The sequence below is a fragment of the Podarcis vaucheri genome (genome assembly GCF_965113315.1).
Source record: "Podarcis vaucheri genome assembly, chromosome: 14".
Lineage (NCBI taxonomy): Eukaryota > Metazoa > Chordata > Lepidosauria > Squamata > Lacertidae > Podarcis > Podarcis vaucheri.
In genome coordinates this window covers 24,306,108-24,316,395 of record NC_138752.1, presented here as the reverse complement: position 1 = coordinate 24,316,395, position 10,288 = coordinate 24,306,108, and the positions used below count along the sequence as shown (strand labels likewise).

At 41.5% G+C, this 10,288-nt stretch overlaps 1 long non-coding RNA gene across 1 annotated transcript; it reads left to right on the top strand.

The window, feature by feature from the left end:
• Positions 1–459: 459 nt before the first annotated feature.
• On the top strand, positions 460–10,087 carry LOC309518571. The gene is made up of 4 exons (XR_014213506.1): positions 460–566; positions 1,093–1,213; positions 4,815–4,918; positions 9,912–10,087. It is a non-coding gene; the product is annotated as an uncharacterized lncRNA (long non-coding RNA).
• The last annotated feature ends 201 nt before the right edge of the window (positions 10,088–10,288 follow it).

Below are 10,288 nucleotides of genomic sequence, written 5' to 3'. Positions count from 1 at the left end.
CTTCCCTTTGGCTATGTATATACTCTCTTTCCAATTGGGAGAGGTCAACAAGGCTGCATTCACACAGCAGATTTATTCCATTTCTCTGATCTTTCCCAAACTTTTAATTTACACATTATATTTGAGCTTTCAGAATCCACTTCCAAAATTCTAGTGGAACTTTGGCACTTATTTCCATGTTAATTGTTTCGGGGAGGGGGATCTGTTTGGAACCCCAGGAAATCACCCAAGTAAAGTCATGAAATTTGGGTAGTATACCAGGTACAGTATACAGTTTTCATGGGGGAATGGTAGAGGAACAGAAGCACGCATGTGCAGAAAGGGGACGGAGCAGCAGCATTGTTTACTGTGTCAAATTTTCAATCTGAGGGCCACATGCCAATGGTGGGTGGGGCCAGAAGAGAAAGTGGGCAGGGCAATTTTACTGTTGCATTGTAGGCTAGTTTCTACACACACACACACACACACACACACACACAGGCACCTCTCTATCTGCCAACCAGACAAGCAAGAGCCACTATCAAGCAAGAGTTCAAGGACACACACCAAGGACAGGCAAAAATAGGGTGAGTAGTTCTGAGAGCCATATAAAGAGTCTTTCAGGGCCACATTCAGCTCCTGGGTTTGAGATGCCCCCTGTACGCTTTATAGGATAAAACCAGAATCTTGAATTAAGTATATTTCCTTTCCCTGAGATCCTGGTGAGCTGTGCAGTTAAGAAACCAAGGTTAAGGGGAAGAAGAACAGAACAGATAGAATAAAGGATGGTGTGATATGAAAGTCCAGGCATCATTGCACGAAATGGCATTCCCATACACTTGTCAGGGCTCAGAAGTTTTATTACCAAGGAATTTCACTTCTGCCTCTTATTCTTAACACACTGCCCAGCGCTGGGCCTGAGAGGATTTGCTGATCTAATATAGATAGCGATTTTGTAGGTTTGTTGAGATTTATATAGACAGCACCTTGGGATCAGGAATTACATTTTAAAATGTAATAAAATGCTCCTTGGCATTTTTTTTTCTAAAAAAATACTTACAAATACCTGTACTTAAAAAAGTAAACATCAAATAATCTCTGATATCTTTCAAGAAAATGTTGACATAGCTCAAGGAGCTTCATCCAGATCCCTGAGTCGTTTGCTAGAGTCAACTTAATAAACTCATTTTCTTCATCCTGCCATGAAGTTTCCTATCCCTGGGAAGATGGAAAGGTAAACCAAAGATTGTTTTCTTTTATACATGTATTTATTTATGTGTAGATCGATAGACAGGTAGAATTTTTTGTTACATGTACTGTATGTATGTATGTTTGTACAGTATGTATATATATATATATATTTCTTCCACACAATTCACCAAATCCTCAGCCATGGTAGGGGCTACTCCACTACAGCAAATGGACACTTTGCCTGTAAATGTGGTGTGCAAATTTCAGGGAAGGCTCAGTGGTAGAACATCTGATTTACATGCAGAAGGTCTCAGGTTCATTCCCCAGGTAGACCTCTGTCTGAAACTCTGAAGAATAGCTGTTAGTGAGTGTCAACAATACTGAACATATATGGATCAATGATCTGGCTCTTAGGCAGCTTTCCGTGTTCCTATGGATTATTATTATCCTCCATATCATTACTAATATAGTGTACCTCTTCAGAATGGGTCATCTCCTTGTCCTCCACCATCTTCTGCAACTCTAGAACTGGTGCCCTCCAACTGTCTTAGACTGCATCTCCCATTAGCCCCAAAATTCCTTCAGAACTCTTCAGATAACTTGCCTGAGAGCCAAAGTACATGAGGTGAAGGAGGAGGCTCCTGATTTGCTTTTCAGTAAAATACACCTTTAGGGGTGGGGGGAGACTGCAAAGTCTGAGCTTGCCTCAAGCTGGGGTGAAGAATTGTGAACTGGAAAAGTTCACATCCTGAACTCGCCCGATGTCTCCATCACTAGTCAACATCTACTTTGCCTTGAACATTTTCCTTTAGGCAAAATTCAAGGCCAGCTCTACTACAAGAGAATTCCAAGTTTTGACCTATGAGTGGAAAAAGTGATTGTTGTCTTCCAGCCATAAGCCTGGAAACCTAGAAGAAATAACAGCAACTGTTGCTTTCATAAGATGAATGGATAAATAGGTGGATTGTTAGACTATGATGATGATGATGATGATTTCTTACCTCCCATTCCTTGAAAGGTCCCAGGGTGGATAACAGCAATGTAAAAATACAACGTTAAAGTAAAAACTACTTAAATAAGATGCCAGACACAGCTCTGTGGGGAAGGAATGTCCTCTCCCAGGCCATTATACCCCAAACTTTTGAGGGTGGTGGAACTACCAGGAGGGTTTCCTAAACATAGCTATGGCTGTATAATCTATATACCACCCCTCATTAAAAAAAAAAATCACAGGATTTTTAATTTTAATTAATTTACCTTTTTTGCTGGTCTTATCACAATTCTATTTCATCAGATGTCTCACCTGAGCAGGACTCTCCAAATCCAATTCAGCGTAACTCTAAACACAATCTTCTCATTTTGTCTTCTCCAACAAACTTGCCAGAGCAACATTGGTTTTCTTGCTCCTGCCTGTCATGAAAGCATTGAATCCAGACCAGCAAGCCAGGGGGAGCGAGGAAGCATTATAGAGAGCCCTCTTTGCATAGCAACTTTGCACGCTACCCAGGTCCAGGTGACAGCAGATAGGTTCCACTCATCAATAGTATATGAACAGCTAATTAATCATTAACCAAGGCTTTAATAAATGGTTACTCACTTGTTTGCCAATGTGGAGCAAAGAACCAGTTGCGTGTGGGATGATCAGATGACATTCTACAAAAGCAACTTCAGATGAAGACGATGCTGATGATGTGCAGGCTACTTTTCAGTAGGGAAGTTCATCATTCTATGTGTCCCCTGAATAATGAGGGTGATTTGGGGAAGACTCCCATATTCTCAAGTCAGATCATGCCATCAACAAAGTGTCTAGACCAGAGAATCTTAAAAGCAGTTATTTTGCCTCTGATTTTCCAAAAAGCTAAAAACACAACAAGGGGTGAGTGTCAATTTTTTTGTTTCTGTTAGCATCTCATTTTTCCAGCCTTAAGTTCAGTTCTTCATATTTCAATGTCAGAATTTTTTTAAGTAGCTCTGTAAATTCATCTGCATTTTAGTGTGAATTTTACCTAGCATGCACATTTTTGCAAAGTCATCCCCCCATCTCTGTGTTATTTGCACTAACATATGCATTTTTATGGGCACTTTACCATCGTATAGGCATACATATAGACACTTTACCATAGTATAGGAATACTATTACCTGGCTGGAAGATTATTACCTGGCATTGCAAAATTCAGAGAAATGCAAACATCAACAGATGACTTTTGTTCTTGCTGTTCTCCTAGTGTTTCAGAAGGTGTGGGTTGGGCAGGTTCTCTTTTAAATATGAACTGAATCAAATATCTCTCCCATCCCTACACACAACCTTCCCACCCTTTCCCTTTTCCCACCTTGAGAAATGAAAACCATATTGACTCAGGAAACACCCAGAGCTTGAGAGGGGAGGGGTGCAGATGAGAGGGAAGTGATGGAGAAACAGGGGAGGGGATATTTTGCTTTGACTAACAAGTCTAACTTTTAATCACAATAAATTATTTCCCCGGTGCACTCCCATCATAGTCATTTGTGGAAGGAATGAACGGAGTAGTTCCTCCATGTGAGTTGCAATTCTCCTCCAAGTTTTGGCTGAGATAGCAAGTGGTGGTAAACAAAGCAAAACAGGAAGAAAATTATTGTTGTTGTCTTATGGGCACTTTGCCCATAAGGTCTCGAGCCAGATTGCAACAATTTAAAAACAACAGATAGCCATTGCACTACAGAAGGCACAGTTTATTGTGTGGCCAGCAACCTGCTTAGGCATTCTCTTGCACAACAACTGCCTGCTGGTGGAAAACTTTTTGCCAGCAGAAGAGGAATGCTGCAGAGTAATTTAGGATACCCATGAGGACTAGACACTTGCTGGATATCCAGCATGCCCTCTGTTCTGCACCAATTCCTAGACACTGCCCATAAACTCACATCACGGCCTCTGGCTATAAACTGTCCCGATATACTTTGCTTCATAGTTTTGCAAAATAATAAAAAAAAAGTTCATGGAAATGAAACTAGAGCTCTCCTGCTCAAGAGCCAATTTGCCAGGATGGCCTGGGAATCCCCTTGGAAAGGCGGGGGGGGGGTTTGAAAGATTTTATGCTTGCTCACTCCAATTCCACTGACTTAAAGGATTAAAGGGTTGAAGAAAAGAAGAAGCAGGAAACTGAAGTTGACATGAATGCCGCACAACTGTTGAAGTGTATACTCTCCTCCCTCTAGCTTTCCCCTTTTCTTTCCCAGTTAATGAATAACTCTGGATGTTGTAACTTATCTTGCTTGTACTTGGGGGGAAATGCACTTGGGCAGTATCCCTTAATTGGTGTCTTAAGCATGTCAGACATATCTGTCTTATCACAAAGCTTGTAAAAAAAAAAATGAAGAGCAGGGCTCCCCCAGATGTAGGGGTGGACTGCTTTGACTTGAGATTAAATACTTTGTAGAGATCAGGCCATGTTCTCTCTCTCTAACACACACACACACACACACACACACACACACACTTTCAATTTATTCTGGGAAAGCTTGCCCGTACCAATCAATGCAGAGAAACACATCACTTTTCTTCCAAACAGAAAAAAGAATGGATGCTAATTCTTCTACTGAGCTTGAGTTCTAAGTGCAGCCTAGAAAACCCTCTTGGCATTGGCCAGCTGACAGGTGTTTTTCTTAGGGCCTGCCAGAAGGGGTCGCTGTGGTGCACAGATTTCAAAGCTAGATACGTGAAGGGGAAGAGGAAGATGCTTTGGAAACAGAACTAAAGGAGAGAGATATTTGGTAAGCTTCCCACCTCCCCTTCTTTAGAAATGTGATGTTTGGCTAAAGTCTAAGCGGAAGTCCTTCCATTGTTGCCACAGCCTTTTTGTGAGTCTAATCCCTCACGCAGGACATTCGATCCTCAAGCCCATGCTATTACCCCACAGTGTATTATGGATGGCAAGCTAGCTCGGGGATTAGAAACACATAAAATGCTCAGAAAAACATTTGTTGAGATTTCCCATGCACACTGATGCAGATGGACAGTTAGATTCCACTGCTGGAATTCAAAGCCGTCCATTGCCCCAGTGTACAGCAATGACTGCAGGGAACAGAGGTGCTTGCAAAAGTAACATTTTCACAATAATAATGGCCTCTTCCATTAATTAACTCTTTCAAGGGTGTGCATCAAATAAGTTATACTCAGAGTAGACCCACTTAAATCAATACACTTCAATTCATTGTGCCCATTAATTTCAATGGGTTTACTCTGGGTAGGTCTTAGCAGATATAAGTGGATCCCCTTCAGGTGGGTAAGGCTGCTTCTACACATTGCTCCTGGGGGCCTGCAAACAGGCAACAGATATACTTCATTCAAGAGGTTATTGAAGTCAATGAGCAAAGAACTGGCGTTTGAGAGTTGAAATCAAACCCCAGTTCTTTGCTCACACATTTCTCTCCTGCCTCCATCCCTAAAGGTACTGTACGGTTTCTTCAGAGCCCTCTCTTGCCTCAGACCTCTGTCATCTCTGCCTTTCCCCTCAAATTTCTTATATATCCCTTTTGCATGTCAATTCATTGTCTATACGGTACCCTTCCTTCTGCACCCAATTTTCTGGACTCTCTGTCCCTCAGATCCCCTACTTTCTGAGAACTTTTCCTGTCCTTGGCCTGCTCCACAAATCTACTCCTGTTCCTGTGGCCTGTGTGATTTTGTTAAATCCCAGCCAAACCAACAAGTTTTCCTTCCTATGATAATCCTGGACTGTAAACATTCCAGAAAACTTACTGTCTTTCCTGTGGAGCTGGAAAGCTTGTGAACTCTTATGCCACCCCACCAGATCAGCCAAATCTGAGGATTCATTGCCACAATAGTGCAGATTTCCTGTTGAGGGCATTTCTGTTTAGGCACGGGGCTTGTCCATTCCTTAGGTCTTTGTCATGCTTCTTTAGGATCTTGCTTCCTTGTTTGCTCTAGCAATAATCAAAAGAGGAATCACCATTTCCTCTACTCAAGTGAGTAATATACATGTGATGCACGTTTCTCATTGATGAAAATGCTTCCATTCACTTGCCTTAGAACAACTTATAATACACATTTTACAGATGAGGAACTGAATTTGGGAGGTGTTGTCCTGATGCTGAGCTAAGATGTGAAGCCAAATATTCGGGGCAGATCCACACCATCCATTTAAGGCCCACCCAAAGCACATTTAAAGCATATTACTTTCTCTAAAGAATCCTAGGAACCGTAGATTGTTAAAGGTACTGTGAATTGCTATTCTATGAGGGGGGGGACTACAGTTCCCAGAATTCTTTGGAGAAGTCATGTGCTTTAAATATGTGTCAGATGGGCTTTCAGTGTGTGGGGTGTATCTGCCCATGGTCACCAGCCACACTTATGATCCTTATATACCATTTTCTCTTGTTTTTATTTCTATGTATAACTACATATACACAAAGTCTGCTCGTTTTAGAGCTCAGCCTCCCCTAAATAAAGGGGGGGGGGATTCAAAAAAAATTCTGAGAAAAATTTTGAGATCTCTCATTTACTCACCCCATTCCAAAGGATAGGCCACATTGCAGAGTTTTCTCAGAATGTATCACACTATTTTTGTAATGGCCCCCATCTCCCCCCTGCCACATATTTGCATGGTGTCCTCCAAAAAAAGCTAAGTCTTAGAGATTGCAGATGATGCACAATTGTTGTCAGGCATTAGTAGCAAAAAAAGAAAACCTGGCAGGGGGTAGGAACTGTGCTCTAGCCACAGTTGAGGAAACTATTGGAGAAACTTCTTGAGAATTTATCCTGTCCCTGGAGAAATTTGATGAAATGCTCCCCCTGCTCACCATTTCTCTGCCTTCAAATAGGATGGAGAGTTTTGATCGGGCCATTTGCACACAGCTCCTGTTTATTTGCACACATTATGAATCACTTTTTCGAATGAGCCTTAATCTTCTCCATTAGTTCCATCAAGGAAAAGCATCATCCTTCTCAAAAGAGGCATTACACAAAAACGAGAAGCCTGTCAGCCCGACAATAAGCACATTTATTCAAAAGTCGGTCCCTCTCCTTTCAATGGACTTTTCTGGTAAAATGTGCTTAGGTTGGCAGTCTATCCTTGCAATTCACTTTGCGCAGCATGGAATTTGACTCCAACCATTTGTGCAGAAAAGGCAATGAGGCAGGACTAATCTTACCAACTAAGATAGTTACCGTCCCGTAAAAACTAAGATCTCAAAGAGGGAGATAAGTTGGCTCTCCAATTAATCTGGCCACCAAGGGTGTTTCATTGAGAAGTAATTTTTTAAAAAACTTCCTTACGTTTGGTAGATCATTTAGTACATTCAGAATAAGCTTCAGATTCCCAGTCAGAAGCCATCTCAAAGCCTTCATAGAGGTGGATTTGTGTCATAATTATACCATAGCTTTGAAAGAACTATACCATATTGAAGAGAAGATGACTAAGATTCAAGATTGGACAGACATGAATGAATGATTTCATGGAAACTACTGAACAGAGTCAACATTTAGAAATCAACATGCCAGAAAATATTTAATCCCACGGTGTTTAATAAATATGTGATAATCAGGCAGGGAAATTGACTTCATTGAACCCCACCCATCATGATATTTTAGAACCTCTAAACCAAGATGGGAAATGGGGCAGAGTAGGTTTTGTCTCACCACATCAGGAACATAGGAAGCTGCCTTATCCTGAGTTAGACCATTGGCCAATCTAGCTCAGTACAGTGGTACCTCGGGTTACATACACTTCAGGTTACATACACTTCAGGTTACAGACTCCGCTAATCCAGAAATAGTACCTCAGGTTAAGAACTTTGCTTCAGGATGAGAACAGAAATTGTGCTCCTGCGGCGCGGCGGCAGCAGGAGGCCCCATTACCTAAAGTGGTGCTTCAGGTTAAGAACAGTTTCAGGTTTAGAATGGACCTCCGGAACGAATTAAGTACTTAACCCGAGGTACCACTGTATTGCCTAGGTCAGGGGTCAGCAAACTTTTTCAGCAGGGAGCCGGCCTACTGTCCCTCAGACCTTGTGTGGGGCCAGACTATATTTGGGGGGGGGGATGAACAAATTCCTATGCCCCACAAAAAATCCAGAGATGCATTTTAAATAAAAAGACACATCTACTCATGTAAAAACACACTGATTCCCAGACCGTCCATGGGCCGGATTTAGAAGGCAATTGGGACGGATCTGGGCCCCGGGCCTTAGTTTGCCTGCCCATGGCCTAGGTTGACTGGCAGTGGCTCTCCTGAATTTCAGGCAGGGTTCTCTTGCAACCCCACCTGGAGATGCTGGGGACCGAACCAGGGGGAAAGTTTTAGCTGGTGTTATATTTCCCATTACAAAGCATTGTAGAACACAGAACATCATTTTATTCAAAGCAGTCAAGGAGCTGAATCACAAACTGAAGCAGAGAATGCACAGAGAGACTCACAAACAGACCGGAATATTCATACACAGAGAGATTCACGGTGAATCTTGGGGTATGTGCACACTCCTCATAGAAACAGCTCTTGGACATTTGTCATTTGGGGCAGGCGGGAGAGCTTGGGTGCCTTCCTAATATTTTTTCCGCAGAAGTAGGGTGTTTCATTTGGGAAAATACTCTTCTGTTCTCCCTGAGTATTGACTGATATCCTATGTATATGTTATTTTTATAATATAAATAATATCATGCTCAGCATTCCGCACTTGCTGACCATCGTACAATTTTTTTACAATCAGGAGAAAGGCTGTTTGTGCATTTTTATCGATATCCAAAATTGTGCCAAGCATCATGGTATTGCTGGAATGAAGACCCTTTCTCCCTTTCCTCTCTCTCTCTCTCTCTCTCTTTCTGTGTGTGTGTGTGCGAAGGCTTCCTTTAATAGCTCTGAATTGTGGGCAAAGCATAAATATGGCTTTTCTGTGGCTAGGACTATCACCCATCTTATTTATGACTGACCTGGTTGGGTACCGGTGACCTTGGGGAGTTTAATTGAGGCTGGGATTATATGACACAGCTTGAAGCCACCTGAATTTAAAGGGTGCGACACATATGCTCTCATTTCGATTCTCCTGTGTGAATGGCACCACTGTTCTTATCTCTTGGAATAATGTCTAAATATGTAAGCCATATGACAGTAAAATGGCCTCCCAGTGCCACTGGAATCCTGCTGCCTTCCCCAGCAATTTCCCCCCTTCTTATATCATTTTTTTACAGCCAACTCTTAACTTTTTTATGAATGTGATTTTGGCAAAGAATTGAGCTTGTAAAATATAGGTGGGGGGAAGGAGGGGGGAGATACATGGACACAATGTACTTAGCTCTCTGTATTGAGATTGTATTTAACATCCCTTTAATTAAATTGTTAACATGCCTGATGAATGTCCCTTCCTTTCACCCTGCCCATTTCACTGAAAAGTAATAAATTCTTAAAGTCACTTAATGCAACTGAATATATATTTTTGTTGGGGGGTGAGATTGAGAAAGCAGGGAAGGCTCATAAGAAAAAAGGATAGAATAAAGCAGAATAGCTGAGATATCAGCTAGCCAGTGTGATATTTTCTCACTGGTGGCTGTCCCAAGATAGATATAAACAGCTCTACTTAAGCTTGCCTGAATTTGCAGGATAAAAAGAGAACACCATTGCTGTTGTTTTATGACACAGACAATTGCCACTAGACACTGAACAGATGATCTTCAACTTATATCATTTACATTCTCAGTTGATCTTCTTCTAACCAGAGTCCTCAATGGGCTTATATATTTTTTCCCTTGCAGCCAAAAGCAGCACCAGAAATCAGTGGAGTCAAGGAACTGCAAGGCCCATAACCGTTAAGAGCCTTACCTACCGAAGCTGATCACCACCATAAGGGATAGGGGAGATATTTTGTGCAGTTCACATATTAATGCAGACTTATTTAATTCACACTCCCCTCACAAAAAGTGAATTAAAATGTTATCCTTTGAAATTTGCACTTCTCTAGAATTTGCAATGCAGTTCCGCAACCATTTTTCTTTTCTTTTCTGAAGTATGTATATTAGGAGAAAGTCTGGGTAAAAATGCATGTATTAGTGAAACTAGCAGGTTTCATTTTTAACAAAATGCAAACTGATGTCAAAATATGGCCAACTGAATTTAAGATAGGAAAAAGGGA